The 26600-nt window shown below is 49.7% G+C and overlaps 1 long non-coding RNA gene across 1 annotated transcript in view; it reads right to left on the bottom strand.

Annotated features, from left to right (window-relative positions):
- Positions 1-9309: 9309 nt before the first annotated feature.
- LOC144179689 (uncharacterized) overlaps positions 9310-26600 on the bottom strand; it is a 56624-nt gene continuing 39333 nt past the window's right edge. Inside the window, exon 3 of the long non-coding RNA XR_013324328.1 lies at positions 9310-9744. This is a non-coding gene — a long non-coding RNA (uncharacterized LOC144179689). The remainder of the gene's footprint in view (positions 9745-26600) is intronic.

The raw sequence follows: 26600 nt of genomic DNA, 5'->3' as shown, positions 1-26600 counted from the left end.
CCAATGCGGCCCGGTGTTTCGTATTTGGTGCGAAGGCACACCTAGGTATTGAAGTGCGTCCTTATCCCAAGTAATGCCTGCCAATAGGGAAGGTTTCGTACCCCATTAACCAAACCAAAATCCCTTTGTTTTTTCCATATTCACAGCCGCTCCAGACGCGTCACAAAACGGCCTGGTTAGATTACGGGCTTCTTCAACGCTTTTTTTTTATCAACACAAAAATAGGAAATGTCATCCGCGTAAGCAAGGACCTTAACCTCGCAGGATAGTGAGGAAAAACGGCATGGTCGAAGTGGTTTGGATTTGGAGAAGGATGCATGGACGTGCAAAATTAGACAAAACTCCTGCACCCCGCCGTGTAAAGACGACGTTACTCCGTCAGTAGAAAGCTTTGCGTTCGTCCATCGTCGTTGTTAGACGGATGGGCAGCTGATTTTTTTTTACGACACGAAATTTTCGAAACAAGGAGAGGCCGACAGCTTCGCTGTAAAATACGAGATTCACAGAACTCTCACATTCCTTGCAGTTCGTAACGCAGTGTGGCTTGCCCGCGGGTCGTCGCGAATGGTAAGCTCCGTCAACAGCTGAAACCAAGTAAACGCGAAGGTGGCGGCTCCAGGTGTTGGCAATGCCCGCGGAGACGTCTAACTTTTGGAGCATGGTTGCCGGAACGAAACCCGCCAACACAGCGCTGAGCGTGCAAAAATAGCAAAATTTGCATGCATGCGTAGCGCAGCTGTTAGCTATGCGCAAGTATAAAAAGGTAGATTTCTAGAATGAAGACTGGAATTTGCAGAGGTCATGATGGAATAAAAGATACGGGGGATGTTTTCGTGGGTATTTCGCTATACATTTACGTCCGCATCTATAAGCTGCACATCAAAGCTCGACTTGTTTTCTAAAATAAAAACTCAATAGGAAGTGCCGGGTGTGCCTTTTCAAACGTGTTTTAGACAGCGACAATTATTTTAAAACAATGTGGCTCTGTATGGTGTTTTTGGATCTTATACACGGCTGTCACGTCACGTCACCACCTAGGGGGATTTCTTTAAGCGATGGTCTGGGTAAGCGTCCAGTACCTGGGTGAATGTTTTTGCTACGGCCATTTTTCGGAAATCATGTTTCTTACGGAATTGGATGATGGTAGGTGTCCCCATTTCGCCCTCAACGTCCTATGTGCGCGCTGTTCTGGTTTCGGAGGGAAGGAGTCAGTGAGGGAGGCCATTCTGAGTGCCGTTGACCATGAAGAGCGGCTGGTATGTAGGGTCTGCTCGCATTTGTTTGGGGCCGTAGTTAATTGTATTGCTTGGGGAAACATCCGACCCCTGCCCCTTCACATTGCATAACACGAAGAATGTCGATGCCCTTCTGAGCGACCTCTTCCTGAATCGCTGGATGGTCCAAGGCGCACCAGCGATACGTCACCTGCGTACATGACATCGAGAGAGAGAGAGAGAGAGAGAGAGAGAGAGAGAGAGAGAGAGAGAGAGAGAGAGAGAGAGAGAGAGAGAGAGAGAGAGAGAGAGGTTATCCAGGCTTAAAGCCTGGATTGCTACTCGACACTGGGGAAGGGTAGTGGAGGGGATGAAAGAGAGGGCAGGCAAAAAAGAGGGGAAAGGAGTGGGGCCGCGCACACACCTTGGCCCCTTTGCGGGCACTATATTCTTTCGGCTAGGACTGTTTCCTTCATAAAACGCAAAAAGGCTTTTGTTGCCTTCTGCGAAGTCGATTCTAGGGGTCGGTGTCCTAGAATAGACTGAACAGTCGATTGTCCAATCGGTTGCCCTCGGAGGCCAAAACACGTCTTTCTGATGAATAGTGCGGGCAACGACAAAGCACATGTTCGATTGACTCTTCAACCTCGCAGGCGCCGCAGTGGGCACTTCTGGCCATCCCGATGAGGAAGGAGTAGGCTTTTGTGAAAGCCACTCTCAACCACAGTCTACAAAGAAAAGTAGACTGATCGAGATAGCCCAGACGGAAGACGGCGCTAGAGTAGAGGGTCCTGGTTATGGAGGCGCAGATGCACGAAGTCTGGTGTATTCCATCGAAGGTTGATTGATTGATTGAGGGGTTTAACGCGCCGACGCAACGCAGGCGATGAGGCGCGCCGTAGTGGAGGGCTCCGGATTAATTTGGACCACCTGGGGATCTTTAACGTGCGCCGAAATCTCGAACACACGGGCGTTTTTGCTTTTCGCCTCCATCAGAAAAGCGGCCGCCGCGGCCGGGAATCGAACCCGCGACCTCGTGCTCAGCAGCGCAACGCCTTAGCCACTGAGCCACCGCGGCGGGTTATTCCATCGAAGGGGACAGCGGTTTATATGGCGGGAACATTCTTCGATGCCTGGTTCAAGAAACTGCTAAGCGTGGAAGGGGTGCTGTAGATTCATGTATCATCTGGTTTGATATGCTTGCTTCGCTAGTGCATTATCCGGACGAATGTATGGTAGTATCGTTTTGAAAATAAATTGACAATTAATTTAAATAGTAACAGCCGCTACCCTGGTCGGGTTTATGGACAGGCTAAGGATCCCGGCAGTGGTGAGAAGACATCCTGCAGTTATTTCGCTCAACACGTCTTCATATAAACCCTTAGCTACCTTTTGGAAAATTGGAGTTCTACATGCCGAAGATACACCTATCTTTCAATCTATACTGAGCACAATAGGGCTATACCTATGTATGTAGATCGCCTCAGGTTTTCAATCCGCACCTAAATTTCCGCCCACGGGGGCCGTTAGCCTTACCCTATATCAGTAAAACACCTGTGCAACCGGTAATATATCTAAGCCGCGACTACGCGCTCGTCGAAACAATCCTGCAAAGCCCGGAACCCGAAATTCCGCGTTTCCTGTTTCAAAAACTACTTTTTAAAGCAAAGCTTTTTACCTCTACCCCCCAAGGGTTCTTTCGCGACCGTTGGTGTCACCAGAAAACTCCAGAGAACAAATAAAAGAATTTACTGGCACCGCCGGGAATCGAACCCGGAACTAATAGGCGAACAAAGCGAGAGCCCGTTGTCTTACCGATTTAACTACGAGCCCACGGGAAGGCGGGGAAGACAGGTGGTGTACTCACCAAGCACATCTACGCGTTTACCCCCTGCGTTCTCGCTGAATGCCACGTGAAAGCGTCACGCGACCACTCACGCCCGTCTAGCGGCCCTGTGCGCACATTGCTCATGTGCTAAGAGTTACGAAAATTAAAGGAAGCTCACACCAATGCATGGCATCTCACTTCTAGTACGCCAATGTGCTAAAACCTGTACCTCCAGTGTTCACGTAAAAAGTCACAGCACCTTGTCGTCCGCCCTCACGCCAAACCAAGGAATACCTTGATGTCCAGGCCATCACTCCAAACCCCAGCATCAAGATCCTGCGCCTACATCTCGAGGCTAACACCAAGAGTGACGGCTCCTCGCAGCGCCTCAAAAACAGAATTAATCAAATCATACACATGATCAGGCGAGTTGCCACCAAGAAGCGAGGCCTAAAGGAATCCGGTACCTTTCGACTAATTGAAGCTTTTGTCCTCTCGAGAGTCACTTACGTCAACCCCCTGTCTTCTTCTCCACAAGGAAGACATAGAGATGCTTTATATAATGATTAGAAAGATGGTCGAGCAGGTCATTGGTCTTCTCATGAGTGCGTCCACACAGAGGCTGCTTAGCACAGGTTTCCACAACACGGTGGAAGAGCTGATGATAGAAGGCCATCTTTCTAACTACAAGGTCCGACTCAAAACTGCGGTGGGTAACCGCATGCTTCCCCAGATTGGCTGGGCAGCCCAGAATGTCACTCCGCTTGACGTACTCCCAGACTCTTGGCGACTAAAACTAAAGATGCCCGCTTTGCTTAGAAATATGGACCCCTCACATAATGAGGGTCACCGAAAAGCACGGGCTCAAGCGCTAAACACCTACCCTCGGTGGGAATCATGCAGTTATCGACACAGACGCCTCAAAACATCGAGCTAGGGCAGCAATACGCCATCATCGTGGCTACCTCCAGAACCAACCTCCTTGCGTGTACCTCACTTAGGACCCAAGAAATGACGGCAGCAGAAGAGGCAGCCATCACCTTGGCTCACTCAACCAGGGGTTCGGAGGGTAGTCACCGATTCCCAGCAAGCCTACTGGAATTACCAGTCTAGTTGGGTGTCCTGACCTGCACTGCACGTGCTTAAAAACCACTCCCCAAACGGTTCCATTCAGCTCATCTGGACACCCCCTCACGATTCAATGGAGGGCAACAAATACGCCCACCCAACAAGCCTGCGCTTTTACCTCCAGTGCTATGGAGCTGCACGAGCATAGTCACCCGCTTGTCACGTTCAGGGAGATAACCCAGCATTATCGCCTTCTGAGACAGACCGTACCTTCGCATTACCCTGACCTTTCCAGAGAACAACAAACTACCCTACGGCTCATACAATCCGGGCTCCTTCCCACAGCCTACGCGTCTTCACCTAATGTATCCGAATCGCTACGACGCTGAATGTAAATTTTGCTCAGAAGTAGGAACACTCCGCCGGGTAATCGGGGTGTGCGACTTTAGCCCTGAGCACCCTCCTCTCTTTCCGTCAACTACCCAACAAGAGTAATGGGAGATGCTGCTGTCCAGGCCCTCCAGCGGGTGGACAGAGCACAGGCCGCGCGGACTGCATATGGGCCCCACAGAAGAAGGAATCGCTCCCCAGGGCTGCACTCTGGGCCGTTCAGAAACCTGAACAGAAGTATTTCTTCCTCCTACTCCTCCTTCTGTGCCGCCAATCTCGTCGGCTCCGTCCGCGGCGCAGAGACGGAGAAGTCAGATCGTTTAACACGGGGTTGGAGCTTACTTTAATTTTATAAAAAATGTTTCCACTCTTGTGCTACACCAATACAACTCAACCAAACACCGTTCATGCATCATGCATTGATTTAAACATACCAAGAATATCTCTTTGGAGTAATAAATGGTGTCGTTAAGTGCGTTTCACTTCTCTCTAGTTTTACTATTTGTAGAGCGATGTGAGTGAAATTTAAGTGACGTCGCATGGGTAATCGTTATGTGTGCCGTTTACAGCTTTGCTTTCCAACCACATTCACAGGGTGGATTGGCGCGATTTTTTGTGCATCATCAATGAGGTGTGAAGGACGCAACAGACAGAAAATTATTTCATCGGGCCCTGCATCATGATGTAACTGTTTGTCAAAGATGTTAAACCAGGCATTTTAAGACCAGACGGTAATGACAATAGATCGAGAGTAGATTTTTTGGTGGTTATCATCGCTGCGCGATATTAGAAAGAAAGACACGCACAGAGTTAAAATTCAAAAGCACTCAATGGTCCATAGAGATAAAAAAATACGGGGTTCTTGCCGGCGTCTGCGCATATAAAGACGAACCGTCTCTTAGACAACGTGTTTGAAATGCTCTATAGCAAGCCTTTTGCGTCGGCTGTGGCAAACGATACCTGTCCACGCCAGTACACGGCAGATAAAGGGGAACGGAAGAACGCAAACTGAGACTTTTTTTATCGCTTCGCTCGTTGGGAGACTCGCTGCTGTGGTACCAAGTCACTTGTCCGGGGTAGAACGGCTGCTTCGCCGGCGCTCCATCGCGCAGCGCCGGCTGTACCGTCTGTGCGTGCGCTCCAGACGACGTGGCCAGGCGAGGGTTCAGCGGCTGCTTCGTCGGCGCTTGGTCCCTCAGTCTCTCTCTCGGCTGGAGACCTTCAGCACAAGCCAAAGGATGAATTCAATCTCAACCAATTAAGGGCAAACTTTCATGAAACGCTACGGGCGTAACGTTTGCTTTTGCTCGGGATATCTAAGTTTAGAAGTGTTAAACGTAAGCTTTCTTTTCAGAGGGAATACAAGCCGTCTAATGTTAAAGTGTGGGTGTTCCAATGCCTACATGCGCCCCTATGAAGCGCTATACACCGAGCCCCTTTCAACAAGCTTCACTACTTCACGCATATGCATGCCTACGAAGACATTTTTCGATGGGAAATAGAGTCGGCGTTATATAAAACTAAAAAGGTGCCACATTTTCTGTCAGTCGAAGCCTCTTTTGTGTCGGAAGTGCGACTAGCCAAGTGTCGCAAACGCACTGGTGGGTTTTTTTTGCTTACGTATTTAAAATTGTCAGACAGCGCTCGTAAAGATAATAGCGAAATTGACTCTGTAGGCCCTAAAAACTGACGCGATTGAAATTTTGAGCACCCTTCCCGTGTAATGACGCAGCAATAAACAAATGACTACGTCACGAAACTTTACGCGTTAGGGAAGGAAAGTCCTGCAGCGCGTGGAGGCCACATTTGTGTCCGAGAGGTTCTCGGAAGAGTGACGTCACAAGCAAATTTCCTTTGCCACATCAAAGACAGCTAAGAATCGGCCGCCTTTACTGTCGGGAGTGTTGGACGTTCTTATGGGGCCGGGCTGTGTTGTTGCAACTACAATATTTGATCAAGTTTAATCGCCGATCGACGAAAGCATATTTCGAAGTTGTGTCGCCGTAACTCGCTTGTGGAGTTCGCATACTGTCGGCCCTGTTCTCGCTGTTCTCTAGTTACTCCATATAATAAATCAATGGAGAACTAAACATCTGCCCCTTTAATAACAATCTGTTCAACGATGGCAGCACTTGTCCCGCCGAGAGAGGATGCGGCTGGGTGCGGACGGTCCGCTCATCCGAACGAAGCAAAGTTGAGTTTTCCCCCCTAGGCTCCCTTTTTTTAAGGGAATATTTATTAGAGTATTCGATCGCCGAACACGTACATTGGCTCAGTCCGGTAGTTTTCACGATACAGCGTTGTTATTACATTAGCACTTCTTCACAACTATCATTTGCCAGGAGAAATGTACGACGTGCGTCATATAGGCACGATTGAAAGATCGCGCACACCTGGGGAGGACTGGAAACACCTCGTTGGTACGTAGTACAACCAGCACCTTTTTATTAGAACACAGACAATACAAAACTGAATGGATACATTAAGGCACCCCGTGGAGAGAACACTGGCTCATAGGAGAGAAAAAAAAAGTAAGTTACACTGACAGCCAAGTGAAAAACCGTGATACACCAAACGCATAAAAAATACAAGTACTTCGTTTGGCCTGTGAAGGAAAGTCTACTAATCGTTATAAAGGTATTATAGTACACGTCGCAATCGATCCCTTCGTTGTGCAGCCAGAAAAAAAAAGCGATGGCGAATGAGTGATTGAGCCGCGGGTGCAGACCACACACCGCTTTGCCAATTTACGGGCACTGAGCAGTGGCAGTTTTTGATGCACTTAGACCAAACAAAAAGCACCACGACACAAATTTCGCACTAAAGGGCAGAATTTCGACATACATTCTTAATGCTCCTTTCGTTGCAAGCCTCCCAGCCTTGGCTTAGTGGTCTCACGCACACCGGGAACATTTTCCATCTGGCACATGTCCTGTATTCGTGGAATTAGACCGGATTCCGTTGGCTGCAATATCCACCGAAGCTGTGAGAGTTTACGAAGTACACTCGTGCAACCTTTCCACATTATTCGCCTCCGTTCAACAGTAGCGCGGACAAGTCGGTACATATCTTGAGCGCATGCTTCCCGTGTATTGGAGCTGTTGCCCAGGCTGTACAGAAAAAGCGCATGCTGCTTTGCACCTGGGTCCCGGCAAAAGTCTAATACAGAAAGCATTGTGTACGTGTGGAGGTCAAACAGGACCGACTCCATGCCACCTACAGCGCCAGAGAGGATCGCTTCGGTGGGTGATTCTGGCGGGTGTGCTCCTTGACCCTGCGCCGTGAGGAGATTGGACATTAAACATGCAGAGTCCCCAAATGTTTCTTTGGCAGCTTGCTTGGGTGTGAAATCTTCAGATACAAAAATCAGGTCATCGTAGCTCTCCCCAGATGACACGGACACGGAGACAGTGTCCTGGTCGCCGTCGCAAGTTTCGGTAGATGCCGCGGGTAGGCATTCCTCAAGCAGCGGAGCGTCAGAGAAACTTTTCACCACGACAGGAGCATTCGATGACTGAAGTACTTCCTGTACTTTGTAACTTTTTTCACCAACACTGCCCTCATTACTTTTGCCCGGAGCCGACATCTGCAGCCATTGAGCAACCATTGTATTAACGTCCGGCCTTGAACTGATGATAGATGTAGCGGAATCTCCTGTTGCGCAGCAGCGGGAGCTGTCAGTATGGAACCTTTTGGTGCTCTCATCGCGCAGAGGTGTTGGCGGAGAATGGAGAGTGGCATCCAAATCTTTACAGTTGCGCTCCATGCTTGTAGCATTATCTGGATCTAGAGACACACTACTACTGGAAACATTCGAAGGCTGATCACGGTCATGGTCCCGGGCACCACGAACTGCATCTCCATAAAAGGCTTGCTCATCGGCACCGATCCGCTGGTAGGCAACTCTGTTTGCAGTTTGGCGAGATGGTGATCCGGATATACATGAAGCCGTACGCCAAGTTTCTCCACAGTCTCCCCTGTCACTTAGCTGAGAGTATTTACTCGCACTCGAATAGGGTTTCGAGCCCGGGTAGGTAGTGCTGTCAGGGCTGGTAGTCTGTCGTGAGAACATATTTACACTTGAAGCCCCCGGTTGACTAGTACCCCTCTTAGCAGAACAGACAAGTTCCACTGCGTTCCCTTTGTCACTGGAAAGCTGCGATTCCCGTGCTTTCGTAGGGCTGCTGTTGGAATGAAGCAGGCTTTTGTTTTGCTCAAGAAGCAATGTCGAGCGTGGACAACCCTTTTTGGCAGGCCTGTTGGAATAAACTTTGTCATTTTTCTTCGCACTTGACGCAGACCTGACATCAGTTGCCTGCTTGTCTATAATGGCTTGCTTGGGAGAAACTACAACCACAGATTTAAGCCGACCCTTATCGGTGACCCGATCTTTTAGCTCGCTTTCACAATGTGTGCTCTGCACTTCGTGTTGTGATTGCAGCGCGCCGGTAGATGCGCGAGCTCTCCGGGCATTGCTTTCTTTTTTCAAAGTGCGAGGACTGAAACTGAGTGAGGAAGCAGTTTTGGCTTCAGATCTTACTTCCACTCTTCCCCCGGGCACAGCCGCGGTCTTTTCCCGAAACTTGTCAGTGTTCTGGCCGCTAGAGAGACTACGATTTTCCTCCCGGAAATCATTGTGTGTTTGTTGGGACGCGACTGTTTCATGCAGCGTCGGGCGCTTTAGGGGATGGCCATTCTCATTCCAGTCAGAGTCCGCTGGGCTCAGGGCCCTCTTGGATAGGAGTGGTAGACGTTTCCGTACTGTGGCGGTCTCGTGCCCCATCGCAGAAAAGCCTTCTTGGGTGTGTCGCCGCTGTCGAGAAGTCTTCGCAGAGGTGTTTGATGCGTGCGAACACGTCGGCCCGTCAAAATGCTCACGAGGCGCGCCATCCGAGATGTTGGCGCTGTTTGCATAGCAGAATGGTGGTGCTCCGCGCTCACTGCCGTGGTATCCACGTCTAGACATGAAGGGCGGCGGTCCGTTGGGGGCAAAGCCGCCTCTGAAGGGAGGTCTCCATGGTGGGCGTCCGCGAAATCCGCGTGGTGTGCTCCCAAAGTAGTGGCCGCGGGGTTCAAAGTGCGGATTGAAAGACGCCCCTCTTCCGCCTCTGCCTCTAAAATGGGGCGTATAACCACGAAAGGGCGCTGAACACTGATTAAAGTTTGGGGCGCAGAATCCGTGCTCGGAATGGAAGCGGGGTCGCATTGCTGCAGAAAAGTTCTCCGGGCCAGGAACTCTCCGCCCTGCGCAGAAGCGGAAAAGAGTAATTTTAAGGACCCGCTGTTCTGCATTTTACATGATAGCATTCATAAAGTCAGACTCGCGCAGGAGCCTCTGTGGAGCGGACCCTGCTCCACATGGTTGGTGGCTGCACCCCACCCTTCCCCCAAACCGAATCCTTGCAACTCTCCCGAGCTCTGGCCCACCCTGTCCAGCTCCTGCCTGTCCGACCAGCTTCGACTGGTGGAGAGGGCTGCAGCGTCTGCAAGGCATATGGAGCCCTGGACTGAGGACTTCACCTCCGCAAGGCACGAGGCGAATGTGGTCCACAATAAAGATGTTTATCCTCCTCGGGCGACGCGAGGGACCACCCACTCACGATTGCGAATTCGTTGAAGCAATCACAGAATTGCAAACATATATGCTAGTATTGGGATTGGGTGCAGGGCCAACACTGAAAAGCACGCACCTTGAAAAAGCGCGCACCGTAACAGAGCACCACGAAACAAAACAGCAGGCGTCACAATAATTACGCGGTCGAAACGGCATGACACAGAAAATTCGGTACAAATACATTTTGGGAAACGGGCGCACCATTGCGCGGCCATCGGGGTCACGTGGACCTTAAATGCAGTCATTACATTTTTTCACTGGCGGCAGCCGCTACACGCATCAAGAGGCAGCGCTCCATGAGGCAAGGGGGAAATTTAGCCTCGAATGAAAGTGACGCGCACCGACAGCTTGTCATTTCTAGTGTAGAACCACTGACCACGAGGCGTGCTTACGTTGCGTGGACTTTTCTTTAGGCATCCATATTCGAGTTTGCAAAACTTTTATGCGTTAATTTCAAGCGCATTGTATGACAGGCTCGCTGAGAATTCAACCAAGCCTGCACAGTGCACTTTAGAGAGCTGAAGCTTTAATGCGTAGCAGTCTTTGCCGAATACCCCCACAGCCAGGACCTTGTAAGGCCCTGCATTTCCGCAAAAATGCAAATATCGCGAAAATCCCACCTGTAATCGTTATAATAGCGTAATTGGAGATAATTAGTCGCACAGGATTTAGAGAAAACAAAATTTGGCTGGAAAAACTCGCAAGAATGCTACGCATTAGTAGATAATTCTCTGAATTTCTGCAGATTTTTTTAACGAGATTGTCTTGGCTACCTTTCACGATTTTGCTCTATCATCCTGTCTCTTCACCAAACCACCCGGCTCAAACCTTGGCAAGAGGGCACAAAGGGCACAAAACTCATCATGTCCGCATTATTCAGCGCAAAGAAAACCCCAGGCGTATTAGAGGGAAAATATAAGTAGATAATCAATACCTAGTACCGGATAAAATTATGTTTACTAGAGAAAATAAAACAATGCATTAAAATGAACGTGTCGAAGCGAGGCGACCTAAAAGCAAACACTAAAACAAAAGAGCCACAGCTGCTCTAAGTAGAACATTAACAAACAAAATCAAAGCCAACTTACACAACGGTGCAAGCTTGATGTCCTACACAGTTGTGTTCGTCTCACTAAGCTAAACTCGACGAGTGACATAAGTCACTGAGAACCACATACCCTGTGTATACGCCGAGCGCTCCCTCGCCGTTTTATCGGAGTTTTATGAGTGCAGGTGGTTGCTTCTAGCAACGCGGAGCGAGTGGGGTCAGGAGAAGACGACAGTCATTTTGCCGGCGACGCTGTTTGCTCGAACGCTGACTGACGCGTGCGTTTGGTATTTTCTTCTTTTTGAGAACATCTCACGTGGCGCAAGCCAACGCGCAAGCCTTAGTGACGCCGGGCGCTCTCATGAGACGCAAGCTCACCTGAGCTCAGCATTTTCTTGGTATTTTTGTGTTCATTAACGGCGCGACCAAAAGTTTAAACAGCTCTGCTGTTAAATTTCTGGCCAATCCCCCACGTGGGTATGTGCCATGTTACGCAAGCCCACGCGCAATTCCGGACGTCGCCGGGCGCTCCCACGAGATGCACGCTCACGTGCGCTCGGCATTTTGTCTTGTACTGCGCTGCGTCGTTCCGTCTTTTGAGGAATTCTTTGTTTAGTAGGTTTCACCAACTCGCCCACATAAAGCGTTTGCGGCATTTTCTTGGCATTTTTTTTTTCTGCTTATTGACAGTGCAACCAGAGTCTAACCAACTCCGCTGTTAAAAGTACCAGCAAGCGGCGCAAGCAGTGCGCGCGCCGGAAAACTGAAGAGAGTTGAAAAAGCCTCCATTGCATTTATCACGGGAGGAGGAAGAGGCAACGGGAAGAGTGCAAGGACTGATGGGATGGGAGGGGTCGTTACGGGGAGGCAGTGGCTGCTCCTTCGACGGCATTTACAGCGAAGCCAGGAGGTACGCGGGCCATTTGCTAAACTCGACGCCACCATACGCCAGGCCCATAAAACCGCTATGGGGCTCCCAACCAGCACGGCAAACAAGAAACTTTTGCAGCTAGGGGTCCACAACACCTGGGAAGAAATACAAGAGGCCCACCACGCATCTCAGATACGCCGACTACAGATTACGCCCACGGGAAGAGAGACACTTCTCCGTCTACACTACAGCGTCCCACATGCACGACAAGATCAGAAGATTCGAATCCCAGCAGACATTCGGCAACACATCCGCGTAGCTCCTCTACCCCGAAACATGCACTAGGGTTTCAACAAACAACGGCGCACGGCACGAGCTCAATTCATAAGGACAATCACCATCTATCGTGCACTCGATACACAGATGCATCGCCCTACTCTCATCAGAAAGCGCATGCAGCCTGTGTCGTTAACACGCAAGGCACAGAACTGGCAGCAGCGACCGTTCTCACCACTTCCATCGAGACGGCTGAGGAGTGTGCCATCGCCCTTGCTGCAACAACAGACGAGGAATTTCTTACTGTTATAACTGACTCACAGACTGCCTGCAGAAACTTTTTAATTGGCCGCATATCTCAACCCGCACTGTACCTTCTTCGTCAAGTAAGAAGACTACCAGAAATTAATATCATCTGTTCACCCGGCCACCAGTCCCTCCAAGGGAACGAGGCGGCACACGCCGCTGCCCGTGCTCATACATACCGGGCCGTTACCTCAGAGGGAGAAACCAACGACCGAACTGCTTCAAAGCCAGCACCACTCCACACGTACACCGAAATCTTAGCTCACTACAAAAACGACCGCCGTCGCTTCCCGCCACCTCATTCACAATTAACGCGCGACGAAGAAACCACTTTCCGGCGCTTACAAACCAATTCGTATCCCCATAACACCCTACTAAACGCTATGTATCCCACCCAATACCCTGCCACCTGTAACTCATGCTGGTACCCTATACCACGTGGTGTGGGAGTGCCAACGGACCCCCACTCTAACCCCAAATCCCAACCCTACCTATGAGCAGTGGGTGGAGCAGCTGACCAGCTCCAAGCTCTCGGACCAGCGCCGACTGGTGGAACGGCCCCGGACGGCCAGCCAGCTCCAAGGCATCTTGGAATAAGGATGCCTCTCACTGGGTGGAGGCCCTACGAACATCCTCCTGCTCACCAGTATAATAAATCTCTCTCTCTCTCTCTCTCTCTCTCTCTCTCTCTCTCTCTCTCTCTCTCTCTCTCTCTCTCTCTCTCTCTCTCTCTCTCTCTCATTGTATCCGACCTTTAATTTTTTGTTTATTTTATCGAACTTATTTCAAGGCAGTAGCAGGTTACGCGTACTACGACAAAATCTAAAAGGCTGCGCCAGAAGAGAAGGGTATTAAAATATCATCCATTCCCCACTGCCGGAAAGTCATCGGGTTGCCGCGTAAAGGCCAGAATACATGGAGCGAATATGCGACGAAAAGATGACGAACAACGCCCGGCGTCGCGCGCCCGACGCTCGGCGGCGCAAAAAATGTCGTCCGCCGCCCATCTAGCTGGGTCAGAAAAGTTCAGCGGCGGAGCGGTGGCGAGCGTCAAACCGAAGGGAAGAACCCAATCAGTTCTTCCGATTTCCCCTCAATGGAGTATGGCGTGTACAGGCCGCTGCTGACAGCCGCTTTGGAAAATTTTGTTAAACGTACGCTTGTCACGCGCCTAGTCGAGCTAAAAAAAAAAAAAAAAAAACGGATTGTAAATCTCCGGATTGAGGAAAATGGTGTTTGAAGAACTGAAGTCCGCGTTTTACTGATAGCTCAAGCCGCAAGCGCAACGCGGTCCCGACCCAACTACCGTGACTTGTGTCGCCGAGATAGGCATGTACGATAACTTTAATTAGGCTATATAGGGGAGATCCGGCTACATAACTTGTACTAACAGCAAGCGCGTGTGAGGAACAGGCGATAACACTGCGAGGGCATCTCAAAGGCAGCAAAATACTAAAAGCAGCCAGCCGTATGTATTAAAGGCCAACTGCACTCAAATTTTCGACAACGTAAAAATTATGTCCCCTAATAGTACACGTTAAAAGAGTGCGAAATGCAAAATACTACGTTTCAAACATGAACGCCAGCGACGCAAACGGCTCACGACATTGGAGTTTTCGGAACCGAAACTGAATAGAAAGGCGGCCATTACCGGCGGCTGGACGTGACGTACGTGATGGAACGGAAGCGGCCGCGCTAGAACCAATGAGGTTAAAAAAAATTGCAATTTTTTTAACCTCCTTGGCTAGAACCGCCGTCAAATGCGCGTGGTAGCGCCGCGTTTGGCACTGCTGTTTCCACAGAAGAGCTCCGACTAACGTTTCCTCAGGATAATGGAGTTAGGCGCAATTCCGGCATCGCGTTGCTATCAATCGAAATGAAGTAGACCGTACGACAATTATTTTTCCATCAGAATAACTGCCGTTGTAGCAATAATTGGCATTGTGAGTAAAAAAGCGGGCCCTGGTTTACAAAGCTAGTTGCTCGTGCGATATTGAAAAGCAGCTTTGGTTACCCGGCGCCCCGGCTGTCACATTACTCTCTTTGAAGGAAATAAACCACACGCGGGCGGAGATCAATCACTATTTTTACTATACATTACGCGCAAACAGCTTTGTGAATATTAGGCTAGTATTTTTTGCCTTGCTGCGCATCGAGAATCTAATTGTAAAAGGGATCTAAAACTATAAGCCAGCTTCCTCAGCTAAATGATGCCCTAAAACGTGAAAAAAATTACGTGTCTACCGCGGTTTTCTACTTTCGCTAGAGACATATGTGCTGTTGAAAACATTTTACTTTCAAGTAAACTAAATCTAGCTCTCTAGAAAAGTAAATGCTCCATTTGGGAATAGAAAAAAAATTAAGCTTATTGTTTATGAGAGGAGCAATTTTGTTAGCTTTCGCACTTCGCAAAGACTACGGCCGATATTTGTGTGGATGTATTTGTTACCACGAGCAAGGCTGATTTTTGTTCACTCAGTGAGCGAGGCAAAAATCGCACAACTGTTTATACCCGCGTGTACAACGCCTCTAGTTAGGTTGCAAAACTTTGAACAGGTCTAAGGGATGGCGGCGGCGATTGCCCAGCCCTTGTATTGCAAATATTGGACGCGGACGTTCAAGTGGTCAAGAATTTATGAAAGATACTTTTTTGTATGATAGATGCAATAGGAATGACAAATTTAAGGCAAGTGTGCGTGTCGCGTTTTTTTTTTTTTAAGTATAAATATTATTTCCAAGTAAAAAGAGTTTTGCAGCCCCAGAACGTTCGCAAGCGCGCGTATAGTGTGTAGTGCACTGAAAAAAAAGGCGGATATTGCTACCTATGCCGTTAGCTGGAAACATGTGATGGCGACGGTGGTACAGCGCGGTAGTGTAGCACAGAAACCCGGGCGAACGCGTGCCTGCGCCCAGCGGAGTGCCATGCAAGTCGCCAGAAAACCGCGAGTTCCACGGGACAGGTTTTCCAACCTCGGTCACAGACCGCTCGGAACTTGTTTCGGCGACTCTCCGCTAGGTGCAAACGTCGTCTGCACGGAGCTAGTTTCCGTTGAGCAACGGCGCGCCGCCGGCAGCCGATCGCGGAGGCCATGTCGCGCCGCCGGCAGCCGATCGCGGAGGCCGTGGTTTACTGAACGCCGCCGTTGATTCTGGGCACGAAGCCACACTGAGAGCAACCCAGCGGCGGCGCGCCGGCGGACGCCACGTCTTCGTTCCATGTATAGTTCAGCCCGACGAACATACGGAGTCCTGCCGCGGCGGATTTTCCGCCGCGCGAACTTCTTTCAGACTGTGTTTCGTTCTCACAGCGTGCAAACCTCATCAATGAGAGAGCGATAATTGGCGTATAGCTGCTACCGTTTGTAAACATCCTTTCAATTCCGTAAGCTGGAGAGCTTGAAGCGGTTGCCATATGGCAAGAGGTGAACAGAAACTAAGGGCAGTTTCTCTGCCTTTAAATCTATACTCGAAATCGCGATGTATCATTTGGCATCCTCCACAGTCGTTATTAGTCGATTGCAGCCTTTACTGCGCTGGACTAAAGTGCGAACGGAGGCACAACCGCCTCTCTGAAAAGCGCTGTGACTATAGCCCACGTAGTGTGTACATGGGCTAGTCACAGTAAACACTGCCTAGTCTTTACGTAGTGTTAAGGAGGTAATGACAACCCAAAGAAACCGCAGCCACAGCAGTCTATGTGGGAAACAATCTCCATCCCTGGTTACAATTAAATAACACTTCAGTGCCCTCCCACTGTGTTGCGAGGAAAAAAAGCGGCCGCGTATCTGCTCTTTCCGTTGCAAATGTCGACGCAAGACGATAGTCGGCTGGCACCCCTGGCAAGTAAATGCACCTATTCTCTTTCCCACTAACCACTCAGGCTGTTCCTCTCCCGTCTCGTTCCTTCCGAGATAACACGCTAAAGGTAAGCTCAGTCAGTTTAAATTTACCGCGTTCCACTGCTCGATGCCAGCGCTGCCGTACGGCGGAGACGCTCGTGCATCGAGGCACCCGACTAAAACGCTTATAGAACCACGGTGCCCCACTCTACGACGTTCCAAGCGGAACGCGAACCTATCTAGCGGAACCTTTCGTTGCGGTTGCTGTACGATTTTTTAGGTATCTGCCAGGTAGCGCGGGCAACAGTAGGCGACCGTTTTCCGCAGTTGATGTATTTTATTTGTTATCGCAAAAAGCAGGCATCCGTAAATTTTTAATAAAGGAACACTGCAAATGTCACTCATGTATTGATTCTCGGCCTTATATTTGCGTAATGTCTTGTGCTTGTTCGACAATGTTGACAAGTATGAACAATAACAGCGGACATAGACGTTTAGATTTGGCTGTGAGTATGTAAGACTATTCCGCAGGTAATGCTTCATCTTGGTTGAATCGAGGTTGAATATTGGCTGGCTGAATCGAGAGACAGGCGGAGAGAGGCATACAGACAGGCGGACCAAGATGTCACGTTCAACTAGGCCAAGAAAGACTGTCGTATTTAAGAGCACGGGTTCTTTGTTATTAAGTGGTGACTGGGAGTTGCCGCAGTGCCAATAACCAGACGAGACGCTTGCAAACGAAAAAAAGAAACATATCCTTGAACAAAGCATGTTGTTGGGCTAGTTGGTTCATATTCATACTTAAAACTGCGCATTCGGACTGCGCCCGTCCTGCGTCTTCTTTTCCTTGTCCCGTCCGAATGCGCAGTTTTAAGTATGAATGAACCAACATGCACACGGCAGCCAATTACAACTCAAAGTTAAACTACGCGTATATAACCCTAAAGAATACCAAACCTAAAGAAACCACAAAGAAAAGTTCCCACCAAACGTTCGCCGTGATGAGGCGGTGTCCGCAGAGCGTCGTGGGTCCGGCTGACGATTCGAGGCGAGGTACGACATGGCGACGATGATGGCTCCACGAACGTGCTCGTCACTCCTCCGGCGTTCCCTTCCTGTTGCAGCACAGCCTCCCCATCTCCTTGCTTTTGGCCACTTCTCATTGGCCCACGTCATCTCCTCGTGTGGCTTGCTGCTTCTTCCTCGGTGCAACCTCAGCGAAAGCAAGCCCACAGCCCGTTGTCGTCGTCGTCGTCGTTACATATGTGAGGTGACGCGCTCGTGTAAAGGATGGCCAGCGAAGCTAGGCCCAGTCCAAAAAGTGAAGCAATGCAAGATTTGCATTCAGCAGTATTCCCAGAATTCTCTGCTCTGTTTTTACGGGGATGAGCACTCCTTTGAGCTGTATGTCGGGTTGTGGCGGAATGTCGCGGTGACTTGATAATAAAAGCAAACTCGCGTCGGGATTGACTCTAAAGCCGTTCACATCTGACCACTCTAAGAGTTTGTTAACACCTAAGTGTATTTGTCACTCATAGAGAGCGAGAGCGAGAGCGAGAGAGAGAGCGAGAGAATGTGCGCGTAGGCACTAGATGAGGTATTTTTCTAGTCACGGGACCCGCAGCACTGCACGCATGCAGATCAGTAATCCGTTCGTCTTTTTCGTCCAGATTATCGTCGTCTTGCTGCCGCTACCAGTGGACTATAGAGGATCTGCGCAGGCGCCAAAAGTCAACCCGATAAGACCGACTTACGACTACGACGCAAATGCCGCTTCGACACTGGGAACCATCGACACCTGATTGCTTCACCGACCTACAGGGACAACGCAGCACGCCTGCGCGGGTTACAACGCTGCCCTGGTGGCTTTCCGGGCGCCTTCGCGTATAAAGCCGGGGCAGCGCCACCCAAGGAGGTTGTCTTACAACCTCCTTGGCGCCACCCAAGCTTCACAGGGCACGGCAGCACTGCAGGTATGCAGATCAGTAATCCGTTCGTCTTTTTCGTCCAGGTGAGCAAACGATACGGTAAATGCTTCCGATCGAGCGATCCTTGCTTGATTGTGGTGCCGTCCCCAAGGCTGCTTTGTCCTATGCTTTCCGACATGCTGTTGTACGCTTCGGATTTACTGCTTTTAAGTGGTGACGTCGAGACTAACCCGGGACCTGACTTGGGCAAGATAGCGAAGCAGATGGAACTTATAGCTCATGACATAAAAGAGATCAATCAAAGAGGGACGGTTAGCTTCCATTGACGCGAAATTGGAAAACCTGACCGTACTCGACAGCAAGATATCAAAGTGTATGGACCAAGTATCTAACCTGCAGAAGGAAATAACAGCTCTTGAATTGAAATTAGATGACCTGGAAAATCGCTCCAGGAGATCTAATATAATATTCTACGGCATTGAGGAGGGAAAAAACGAAAATAATGAATCTCTTGAGGACACAATAAATGAAAAAATTCTTAAGAACATTCTACAATTAGAGCCTGTAGCCATTGAACGGATACACCGTCTAGGGCGAGCTGCAGAAGGGGAAAATAGACCAGTAATCCTGAAACTGTTAGATTCCCGAGATAAGGCAAAGGTTTTCAAGAACTGTCATAAACTTAAAGGAACAGACTTTGCTGTAAGTGAAGACTTTTGACCCCGAGTACGAGAGATCAGGAGGAAGCTGTGGAATAGTGCAAGAGAAAATAAAGATGCGGGTGGCAAAGTGACGTTGTCATACGATAAATTGTACATAAACAAAGAAACGTTTATCTGGGACGATGAAAAAAACGACAAAGTACCAATGAAAGAACACCGGAATCATCCGCCAACAACAAGAAATTTCCCCGCATTTCCCCGAGAGGAAGAATGTGAAAGTGCGAATGCAGGAGTTGAATTTGCGCGGTTCGGTAATGTTCGCGAAAGAGAGATCACACATACACACACACAACTACAAAGAAAGAAAGATGCATTTATTCACAGACACCTATTTGTGTTGTCGTTGTACTTGATTGCTAGAGCGGATCTCAGCTTTGAAATTTCGTGTCAGTACTCCTTTAAGCGGGTGCATTAGCCCTTCTCACGCCCGATTCCTGGCCAATCCCCCACGTGGGTATGTGCCATGCACAGACACCTATTTGTGTTGTCGTTGTACTTCATTGCTAGAGCGGATCTCAGCTTTCAAATTTCGTGTCAGTACTCCTTTAAGCGGGTGCATTATCCCTTATCACGCCCGATTCCTGGCCAATCCCCCACGTGGGTATGTGCCATGTCAGCGGCCAGGCAGCGCGCGCCCATCTCCCCCCGTTGCCAAGGAAGACGAGGAGATTCCTGGCCAATCTCCCACGTGGGTATGTGCCATCTCCCCCCGTTGCCAAGGAAGACGAGGAGCGCGCGCACCCGCAGCTGTTGCTATGTGGACGGACGGCGGTCAAAGGAATTCAGGGTCGCTTTAAAGTGCATTCGCACTTAAAAACTCCCAAGACGATACACTAACAGCACGCACTCGCAGGCTGCGAAATCAGAAATCAGCTTCGCGAACGTAAACGCTCGTAGCATACTTAGCAAACTAGAATCGCTAGAATCCCTACTGCTCGGACTTGACCCAGATTTTATTGGCCTGACCGAAACATGGTTAACCACCGATGTCATGAACGATAAAATAGGGCCCCCAAATTACGCAGTACTGCGGAAGGACCGGGCGACGCGAGGCGGGGGAGCGGCTGTTATGGTAAGGAAAGAAATCAGTTACACCGTTCTTCCGGATGTTGACAGTGTGGAGGCTATTTTCATCAGGCTAATACTTGGGTCATGCGCTGTTACTTTGGGATGCTTCAATCGATTGATTGATTGATTGATTGTGGGCTTTGACGCGCCGACGCAACGCAGGCGATGAGGCGCGCCGTAGTGGAGGGCTCCGGATTAATTTTGACCTCCTGGGGATCTTTAACGTGCGCCGAAATCTCGTACATACGGGCGTTTTTGCTTTTCGCCTCCATCAGAAAAGCGGCCGCCGCGGCCGGGAATCGAACCCGCGACCTCGTGCTCAGCAGCGCAACGCCTTAGCCACTGAGCCACCGCGGCGGGTGGGATGCTTCAATCGCAGCCCAACGAGTGACTGTGGCGTCATGCAATCACTGCAAGAATACATGCAACGACACGTATTACGTTCATGACTGATATTATTGGGAGATTTTAATCTGCCAGATGCTAACTGGCAGACAATGCAGTTTTCTTCCACGTGCTCAGAGATCATGCGTGATATGTTTTCTTTTAACCTTGTTCAAATTGTCACCCAAGCGATTCGAATTCAGGGGTCTTCCTCGAATATATTAGATCTAATATTCCTTAGCGAACACTTTCCTTCGGATAAAGCGAAGATTGAACTTGTTGATGGCATATCAGACCACAAACTCACCATATGTACCCTTCCCGTTCAGGACAGGCCAGTTTACTCCCAACCTAAAATACCTTTTTTTGACTTTAACTCCGCTGACGACACTGCGATAGTAGACCACCTTGATTTAGAATTCTCCTGGTTCGAAGAACATTCAACCGACAGCGTTACTGATATCGAAACGCTATGGCAGAAATTTAAAGAAATAATTTTTCACTGCATAGATAACTGAGTTCCCATAAAGTTAAATCCCGAAAACATAACCCGTGGATAACGCGCGACATCATACATGCTAAACGTAAAGTAAAACGATTGAGAAAATCTTTGAAAGCAAAGTCTGAAGAATCTGCGCGAAACAAGCTTTCTGACGCACTTCATGGCATGAAGTCGAAAATAAAGGTAGCCAAAAACAACTACTTCAGACAAGTACTCCCGAGCTTTCTGAAAAGCTCTCCTAGAAAGTTTCGGAACTACGTAAGCCCCAAAAAGTCAAGAAAAAAAGGTAAAAACTTAAGACAAAGATTGTGTCACTGCTGACTCACTGAATGATTACTTTAAATCGGTCTTCACTGTCGACGACAATAATATGCCAAACATAGATACCCAAAATATACGCCATATGAATCCACAAAACGGAAGCAGGTGTGTTAAACCTTTTGCTGAACGTTGACACAAAAAAGAATAAGGGTCCCTACAATATTCCAAACGCTTTCTTAAAAACATATGCCGAACTGGTAGCAAAATATCTGGTCTTGATTTTCAACTAGTCATTGACAACATCTACATTACCGAAAGACTGGAAAACGGCTGAAATTGTTCATAGCGGCCTACCCAAAGTAGGCCGCTATGACACTGAGTCAAACTTCAGACCAATATCTTTAACTTGCACAGTAAGCAAGATGATTGAGCACATTATCCTAAAGCATATGACTACACACCTAGAACGTGAACATATATTATCACCTTGCCAACACGGTTTTTGTCAGAATGTATCGACAATAACTCAACTTGTTGAACTAACACACGATATATCTGTAAGCATAGACAACCAAAATCACGTCGACGTAATCTTCTTGGGCCTTTCAAAGGCATTCGATCGGGTACCACACAATAAGCTAATAAAAAAAACTAGAGTGTTATCAACGATGACGTCATGATTCGCTGGATAAAAAACTACTCAATCAACCATTTCCAGTACGTAGAATACAATAGCAAAGTTTCACCATTAACACATGTCACATCCTGAGTTCCCCAGGGTTGCGTCCTGGCCCCAATCTTATTTCTTATTTATACAAATGACTTGCCTTCCAGTATTTCAGCCAACATTCGATTATTTACTGATGATTGCGTAATTTACCGGGAAATTAACACCATAGAAGACCACCTGATATTACAATCTGCACGAAACTGTTTATTACTGATGTAATGACTGGCAAATGTCCCTCAATGTAGAAAAATGCGCTCATTTATCAATAACAAGAAGCAAGAACAGGTACGAACACATTTACAACATAAATAATAGTCCTATAATCCGGGTGCACCAGCACAAACACTTGGGAGTGATCTTTACGCAAGACTTCAGACGGGATGCCCACATAAACCATATCGCATCGGCTGCACTAAGAACGCTGTTTTCCCTCTGAAGACGCCGTCCATCAGGACCGCCAGAAACAAAGAAATTAGCCTACAACGCTTTTGTGAGATCTTTACTCGAATACTCTAGCATACGGAAACCAGATAATGTTAAAGTACACATAAATAAACTAGAGCGAATCCAACGAGAAGCAATTAGGTACATTTACAATCGGTACGACACAAATACTTCAACAGAACTACTGAGGAACGCCGGTATGCTTACCCTACAGAATCGTTCAACTTAACTAGCGCGTTTAAAATTCTTATATCAACTCTTTCATAAAAATCTAAACCTTGATACTTCAAAGTATCTCACTAACATTGAAGCGAGGCCCACGCTCCATAATCAGACTAACTTTTAAAGAATACAGTTATCGCACTGATTGCCTTAAATATTCCTTCTTCCCACTAGCTGTAAGAGAGTGGAAAGGTATGCATGCATCGATTACCGGTAGCGCACCTATAGAACGATTCCTAACTCTAGTTGAAAACCACCTCCACGAAACAAATTAACCATAACGACAGCAAGAATTTAATCAAATGAGTCTACACGGTTTTCCTTCTCTCTCTGGATCACTTATGATTTTCACTATTACTGAGTAGTTCTGCATTAATATGTTTGCCTTGGTTTCGTAAAATGTTTGGTTTCGTTCGTTCTTCAATCGCTGCTGTAAAATATTGCCTCCAAATTCTGTTTGTGTTTTATCCTGCATTGAATTTGATTAAGTTTTGTTGCTTTGTTTTTTCCATGAACTTGGTGACGTTTGATGCGTGAGATTTGAGATTTAATATGTAATATGTAACCTTCGCTTGTCATGTAGAAAACCTGTCCCGCATGTTCATACTGTTCTCTTCCTGTATGAAAGAAAACCACGTTTGAATTTTGTGTATTTGAAACTATGTATCGCCCCTCCTGCAAAAATCCCAAATGGGATTGGCAGTATGTTAAAATAAAAAATAAATAAATATGTGTCCAGCAGCTCCTGGCCCCTGGCCACCAGTCCGTACTGAGTGGCGAGGTCGGGGCTGGACAGCAAGGTCTCCCATCGCTCGAGGGGGTTGGGGACAGAGGTGGGGGGAGGTCTTGAGTTTCGCGCACTCCCCTATGATGTGCGCGAGAGTGCCTCTCGTCGCCTTGCAGAACGGGCACGAGCTGTCGCGCTCGGTCGGGTGCATCCTGTTCAGGAACGCGGGATGCGCTAGCGGCCCCGCTTGCATGCGACGAACGATCGTCTGCTGTCGTCAGTCCAGCTGCGGATGCGGACCGGGCCGCCTACATCGCTCGTTTCGATACATTTGGAGACTACGCCTTTGTAGCTCGTGGAGGGGTGCGGTAGCTCGTCCTCGGCCCGGATTGACATTTCTCGGGCATGGTGGTCAGCGAAGAGGTTTACTTCACCATGCGAGTGAGCCGGGACCCACACGAGCTTGATCGCTCGTCCCGGTCGTCTAAGTTTGTTTATAATGGCTAGTGCCACGGGAGAGACTCTCCCCCTCCGGTAGCGCGCCTATGCTGTCTTTACCACGCTCGGTTACCACAGTCTTCACCTGCGGCGTAGCCGTAGCCGTAGGCGAGGGCCACGGCCACCTCTTCTGCTTCGGCTAGGACCGTCGTGCGCACCGACGCACTGGTGACCAGCTTGTCGATGGTGGTGACGACCGCCTTTGCCTTCGTGCCGTGTTTTGGGAGGGAAGCGTTGACGTAGAGTACCCGAGGGTCCTCTTCCAGCTGCCGGGCCAGAGCTTTGGCCCGCGCCAATCGCCTCTCGTCGTGCCTACCCGCTTGCATGCTACCAGGGAGGGGTTTTGCCTCGATTGCTTCTTGCCACTCCTTGGGGAGCGCCGCCGTCTCTGGCTGTGGTTCGATCTGCCACCCGATCTTCCTCAGCACGTCCCGGCCGTGCTCAGCTTTCGTTGGTTCGACAGGCGAGCCTCGATCAGCTCTTCCGCAGTGTTGAGCGTGCCCATGCCCATCAGACGTTGCGTCGACGAGTACATCGGCATGCCCATGGCGGTCTTTGTTGCTTTTCTTGTGGTTGTGTTGGGCGCTTCCCAGTCCGCTTTCGTCAGCCGGAGGTACGGGGCGGAGTAGGTGACGCGTGACTTGACGAATGCCTGCACCAGGCGCAAGGCATCTTCGTCCTTGAGTCCTCTGTTGCAGTTGGCAACTCTTCTGATCATGCTCGAAATCTGTTCCGACGTGCTATTGATTTTTATCGCAGCCGCCGTCGCCCTGCCGTCGCTTCGCAGCAACAGGCCCAGAATGCAGATCTCCTCGGTCGGCTTGATCTGCGTGCCGTCGATGGGGATGGTCACCTTCGGCGGCGCCTCCTTCGGTCTGCCCGGTTGCATCATGAGCAGCTCTGATTTCTGTGGTGCGCAGCTCAGGCCGCAGGGGTTGGTGTACTCGTGGACGGTCGTTGCCGCTCCCTGCAGCACCTCCTCCGCCCAGACGTCTGAACCCGCGCGACTCGTCCACACCGGGATGTCGTTGGTGTAGAAAGCGTGGTCCATGCCTTCGATCTGCTTGAGCAGTGAGCAGTCTGGGTTGGGGGGGGGGGGTTAGGGCCAGGTTGAAGAGCAGAGGCGACAGTACCGACCCCCGAGGGGTGCCCCTGTCTCTGAGCTCCACGGGTTCCGACCGTTCCTCGCCTATCCTTATCGTTGCCGTCCTCTTGGTGAGAAAGTCCTTGATGTAGCCGAAGGTCTTGCGACCGCATCCAGTCTTCCTTAGGTTCTCCAGGACGCTCGCGTGAGACACGTTGTCAAAGGCCCCTTGAGGTCCAGTGCCAGTATCTCCCGCGGTGCGTTCTTAGCGGCTCACTTGACTACCAGTTCGTTTAACTGGACGAGGACGTTCTGAGTGCTCAGGTGTTGCCGGAACCAATACATCATCGCCGGCATCCGGTCCGTCTCGTCCAAGTGCACTTGAAGTCTTCTGAGAACCATGCGCTCCACAACCTTGCCCACGCAGGACGTGAGCGAAATCGGACGCATTTTCTCTATCGTCAGTGGCTTTCCGGGCTTCGGTATGAAACGTACCTCAGCCTCTTTCCATTCGGCTGGCAATCGCGAGCTCTCCCAGGTCTTGTTGATGTGACCGAAGAGCTCGTGCGCCGCCGCGTTGCTCATGTTCCCGAGCATCTGTACGTAATACCGTCCGTTCCCGGCGCCCTCTTGTTCCTCTCGTATATGGCTGAGAGGAGCTCTGTGATCCTGAATGTCTCGTCCAGACTCGGGTTCTCGGGACCGTCGTACTCGTGGGTATCGGGTACTGGCCCTTTTCCGTCTTGAGGTAAGTCTTCTCCGGGTCTTTCAGCAGTCGCTGTCCGTCCTTGTCGTAAGCGTTAAGGACCTTGGTCAGGTTACGGTTGCTCGCCGTCTTGCTGCTCAGCGGTTCGATCAGGTGCCGCAGCAGGCACCAGGTCTTGCACGCCGACAGCTTGCCCTTCAATCCGTCGCACGTGCTCAGCCAGTTTTCGCGGCAGAGCTTGCTTGCGTACTCCGCAATCTCCTTGTTCAGGACCGCGATTCGTTTAACGAGCTTCTTGTTGTGACGTTGCTGCTTCCACGTCCGCATTAGCGAGTGGCGCGCTGCCCACATGTGTGCGAGTAGGGCGTCCACGAAAGAGGTTTGCGCTGTCGTCACGATCTCTTAGGTGAACTTGTCAAGCGCGCTCTTTTGCCCCCATGCCCATTCTGCGCACGTTTGGTTGCTGTCGTCTTCCAGTTCCTCGGACGACTCTTCGTTCTCCTGGTCCGCGTGCTTGCGCATTCGGTCCCAGTCGGTCACTCTGGTTTTACCCAGGGTAGCTCGATACCTTGGTCTCTTGAACGTTAGGATGATGATGTTGTGGTCCGAGCCCAGGTTCACGTCTTCGCACTGCCAGGTTAGCGCCACCGACCCTGCAAGCCACGATAGGTCCGGCGTGGTCTCTCGGCTAGCGCTGTTCCCCTTGCGGGTGACGACGCCCGGTTCGTTCAGAAGGGCCACGTCGTGGTCTTCCATGGCCATGGCTAGGCTTTTACCTCTTCGATTGATGTCTGTAGCCCCACGTTGGGTGAGGGGCGTTGAAGTTGCCGAGTATCAGGAGCAGCCTGCTCCCCGCACATCCATTCGCCT

Source organism: Haemaphysalis longicornis, unplaced genomic scaffold (assembly GCF_048455015.1).
Source record: "Haemaphysalis longicornis isolate Haplotype H1 unplaced genomic scaffold, Haemaphysalis longicornis Haplotype H1 scaffold_1, whole genome shotgun sequence".
Taxonomy (NCBI): Eukaryota; Metazoa; Arthropoda; class Arachnida; order Ixodida; family Ixodidae; genus Haemaphysalis; species Haemaphysalis longicornis.
This window is presented reverse-complemented; position numbering and strand designations above follow the sequence as displayed.